We start from the raw sequence: 4922 nt of genomic DNA on the forward strand, positions 1-4922 counted from the left end.
ATGTTGTGAGATTAATATTCCAATGAAAACAGTATTATTAGAACAATGTTTAATATTTTGTTACAAGCTAGGGTAACAATTCACTGTAATCACATGGTTCTAGATATGTGTCCATGTGTTTTCATAAGTTCTTGATTTCATCATATCTGTTTAAGTCCTCTGTTAGACACCTTTCTTGTTATATTTTGATAAATGTCTGATTAGTTCAATGTTTGTGAATTATACAACTAATGAGCCAGTGGGTTTATAATGTCAGTCACAATATAATCTGTATGCTGCTGATTTATTGATGAGATTTTGTTATGGTGCTACATGTATGTGTAAGATTGTACAATGAGAACCCATATTACATTTTAAGTCCAAACATTTTTAAGATCAGTCATCTTTTTATTATACAAAATATTACTGATGTTTACAGTGCTCCCAGACTATTATTGGACATGTTAAGGCACCCTTTCACACATGGTTGGCTGTAAGCTACTCGAGCCAGCAACGCGTAAGTTTTCAGTGTAGATAATCACTTTATTGTTTTCTTTTTTAGTGTTCGAAAAGACAAGTAATGCCTGACTGTAATTAACTGTATATCATTGTATGATTTGTTACAAATTAACTATTAGACGATTGTGTCTTGCCCTTATCTCATTATATACAGTATAATGTGAATGTTTCTACTCATGGTTTATCATGTACAGTATAATGAGACAGATTCTAGTCATTGTAATAGAGTTATCTCCCTTGGATTTCTTTGCTGTGATACCGTAATTATCCACATTTTATCCCTACCATTATTGGTATTGCAGTAATACCGTAATTATCCACATTTTATCCCTACCATTCTTGGTATTACCTGTAAACATAATTAGTAGAAGGAATCAATAAGTGTACGAACATCTTTCTGGAAATATTCTTTAATAAGAATGATATTGTAGTTCACATTGCATGTGTACTTGTTATTTGTTTGTTGTAGTTTCTTACGGTTTGAAGAATATTAAAAGTCTAAAGCATCTGACGTGTTCTTCGCCGTTATCTATCTGTCAGTCCCAAGGACAGAACAGTAAGAAAGCGTTGTTGACGAGGTAAACAGTAACAGTAGGTCATCATCAAACAAAGCAATATGTCTTCACTTGAATTTCAAGTGAAAAAAATCAGGTGGAATTAAGTGAATTTGACTTTTCATGCAAATTTCATGCTCAGTGATTAGGAAGAAATTTGAATCAACGGGCCATTTTCAGGTTATATTAATGTATTACTAGATCGCTATGGGCCATTGCATAGTAGATTCTTAAAATTGAACAATTTCAATGGGCCATTTTAGACATAGATATTACTTTTGCAGCGGCAGTGGCGTCAACATTAAGTTTTCATGTTTGACTCAGTTTCACAGGTGTGTTTGTCATCAAAGGTATAAGATACTACGTCTTTCACACCCATCTCTTCGGGGTAGGGGATTGTGAGTTTTGCTCACTTTTTCTAGTAGGGAAATACCACAGGTGAATGGTGTTGTACAAAAGGTACATTTAGGTGTCAAGATCTAAGTTTGTTCATGCCGGTTCTGCTGGGGTACATATGGGGCCATACCCGGGGGTCAAGTTTTACTAGTGTTATATAAGGAAATTAATCAAATTGGCTATAACATTGCAATGAATGCACACATTTGAACAAAATTGGGTGTTAATAATACCTAGGCCAAGAGAAAACATGTTCGCAAAAATTAAGGGAACTCCCAGGGACCTGAGGGGAAGGGCCCCAAAAGGGAAAATTTCGGCAAGTCTTAAAAATATCTTCTCATAATCGGGAAATGGAGAAAGGGCATACTATTTTGTACTATGAATAGGATGTAACGCTCATAGATCAGACTTCAACATTGCATGGCTAGAACCAAAATTGTTTCTGCAGTCAAACTTTTCAACATTTTCAACTCCTTCTCCGAAATGGCTAAAGGAATTTTGACCAAATTTGGCTAGAAGCATCTTTTACACTTCTCCTCTGAAACTATTTCATGGATAAGAACCATATTTGGCTGGAAGCATCTTTACGTGGTGGGGATTTAAAATTTTACAAATGGAAGGGGCTGATCCCCTCAAGAGGCTGAGGGGAAAGACAGAAAGGGGGTCATTTGACCATATTGCTTTCAATAGCGTAATTCTCCTCTGAAACTATTTGCTAGATATATGAACCATATTTGGCTAGAAGCATCCTCATGTGGTGGAGATTCACAATTCTAAAAATGGAAGGGCTGACTACTGCAGAGGTTGAGGGACAGGGCTGAAAGGGGGTAATTTGACCATATTGCTTTAAATTACTTCTCCTCCCAAACTATATGATAGAGATTCACCATATTTGACTGGATTGGATACATCGTCAGATGGTGGGGATTCAAAATCCTACAAATGGAAGGGCTGACACACACACACACACACACAGCCGCACATATTCGTAACACATCATACATACTATTCCATACTATATGTGTATATAATGTTGTAGAGCAATTTGCTGTACAAATTAATCACATGAGCTCAGCACATTGCACGAGCTTACATCAATGTTTTACTCCATGTCTCAATGTCGCATGGTCAAGTTATCTCCACTTATTTGTTTACAGAACAGAACTGAATCCCTGATACAGCCGACAGAACAGCACAATCCTACAGGTGAACAACAACAGATCGAACCCTCAAACTTCATTGATCTTATACAGCCGACAGAACAGCACAATCCTACAGGTGAACAACAACAGATCGAACCCTCAAATGTCATGCTGCAAGGTCCCACAGATCAAGATTCACCTGTCGTAAGTTAATTGGGTTAAATTTCAACAAATAGATAATGTACAGAAACCAGACAGGACAATTCAGCAAAAGAACATGTGGTAATGCAGGGAATTTAGTCTAAAAGCATTTCTGTATATTGAATAATATAATATAGTTCATACAGATCTTGAAAAACTAGTATTGTCCAATTGATCCTTAAATCTGAGGGGCGGGACCCCAAAAGGGAAATTTCAGCAAATCTTAAAAAATCTTCTACTCATATTCAGGAAATGCCACAGGTTAACAATTCTGTCTTTGCATATTGCAGAGTTGTCTCCCTTTTGGGTATGTAAATGACGTCGATACAATTGTGACGTCATCAGTTTCCCAGGGAAACAACGTTTTTTCTGTCTTTAATTTCCCGCATTTTACGTCAGTTGCTTAGCAATATAATGACATCACAATGACCTTGACGCACATACCTACCCAAAGGGGAGACAACTCTGCAAAGACGGAATTGCATTATAGTTGACAGAGTAATTGCCCTTTGTTTATTTCGGTACGCAGATCTCCATCAATTTTCGAGAAGGCAAAAGAGAATCGCCTTAAGCCTCGATGGGCGAATTATGCATCTCTTGTTATTTTTTTTGCGATTGAGTTGCAAACTGACAAGAAAATTAAGGTGTCAAGGAACTGGAGGGCAGTGTATATTACATAATAATTTAAGGAAATCGTTAAGAGCAAGTGAGAAAAATTTTGATTAAAACCATGCCTGATATTTTGTAATCCATTTTTTTTTCAGACTGTGAAGATGCCAAGAATGCCGGCTTGTGGAATTTGCAGAGACAGATATTGCGATTCATTTTTCAATCCTTGTGGCCATTTGGTTTGCCTTGTGTGTGCTGTGGAACTGGAGGAGAGGCATCAACATTGCCACATCTGCCGTCAAGACATTGACAAAATCAATCCTTTATATCTGTAATTTTTTTTCAAAATGCTATAGTCTTACCAGACCCAGGAACACCAAACACAATTTAGTGATCCTGTTTTCAGTTTTAAATACTTTAAATACTGCATGCATTTTTAAACGCTGCTTAGACTTAATAAGCAATATTCATTGTATTAAATCAAAGTTTTAAAAAATAGTAAGAATATGGGTCGTATTCACATTTTGTTTGCCAGAACTTCTGGCATCTGTTTCTGGAAAACTAGCCGATTTTATTGCGGCAACCTTGCAGCGGTGTGGTGCTCTGGTTTTTAATTTGTATTACATTTGCTTTACTGTATACAGTTTTTGCCTTTTTTTCCATTTGACTGATCAAAAGTTTACTATATATATGCCTTATCTTATTAACAATTTTCAGACCTATTGCATGTATATCACTATTATGTATAATATTTCACCAGGTGTTTGAAGATGTGTTATGGGTCATATTTGTTACTTTATTGATGATTTTTGTTTGTTTTGTTAACAAATCTATAAATTTGTTGAAGTGCCAGGTGTAATCTTGCTTTAAGTCATATGTGTCCTATTTCATGTACTTCCATTGTTACTTACTAGGTTAGGTGGGCTATTCACTCCTTATTTGTTTTTTCGTTATTCTTGCATTGGCTATTAATTCCTGGGGGGCTATTAAATCCTGGGAAATTTTACCCCCAATATTTTATTAGAATATTCCATTACTAAGACTGGGACTTAGCTACTCATGGGTCACCAGAGTCGAGATAAATCCTACTTCTCATGAATCGGCTTCAGAGTAAAGGTAGTCTTGGTTGCTCTTAATCGGCTTAAAAGTCGAATATTCTATTTCTCAGCTTCTCCAGGGTTTGTTAAGAGTCAAGTCGCTTCGTATGCCTCTTCTCTAGGTTATCTTCGGAGTCAAGCGCTTTTCATTCTAACGCTTCTCTGGGACATCTCGGAGTCAAGCTTCAAAATACAAGTTTAAGTTTAGTACATGTTATTGGTACATGTAGTGGAGTGAGTAGCCCCTGATATGCCAAATGTATAATTAAGTGTATTTATGTATATATATTATATTGTTCTCATCTGTTTCAAATATTCCTTGCTTATATGACGGTACATGTTTGTAAAAAACAGGTTAACTGTTATCGTTATTAGTTGTATATAAATTGACTGGTAAGCATTTTGTTATGACATTATGAATGAAA

The 4922-nt window shown here is 36.0% G+C and overlaps 1 long non-coding RNA gene across 1 annotated transcript; it reads left to right on the forward strand.

The window, feature by feature from the left end:
* Positions 1–18: 18 nt before the first annotated feature.
* Positions 19–4054, forward strand: LOC110451966. The gene is made up of 3 exons (XR_002463121.1): positions 19–1076; positions 2606–2794; positions 3556–4054. It is a non-coding gene; the product is annotated as an uncharacterized LOC110451966 (long non-coding RNA).
* The last annotated feature ends 868 nt before the right edge of the window (positions 4055–4922 follow it).

This window comes from Mizuhopecten yessoensis, unplaced genomic scaffold (genome assembly GCF_002113885.1).
Source record: "Mizuhopecten yessoensis strain PY_sf001 unplaced genomic scaffold, ASM211388v2 scaffold6313, whole genome shotgun sequence".
Classification (NCBI taxonomy): domain Eukaryota; kingdom Metazoa; phylum Mollusca; class Bivalvia; order Pectinida; family Pectinidae; genus Mizuhopecten; species Mizuhopecten yessoensis.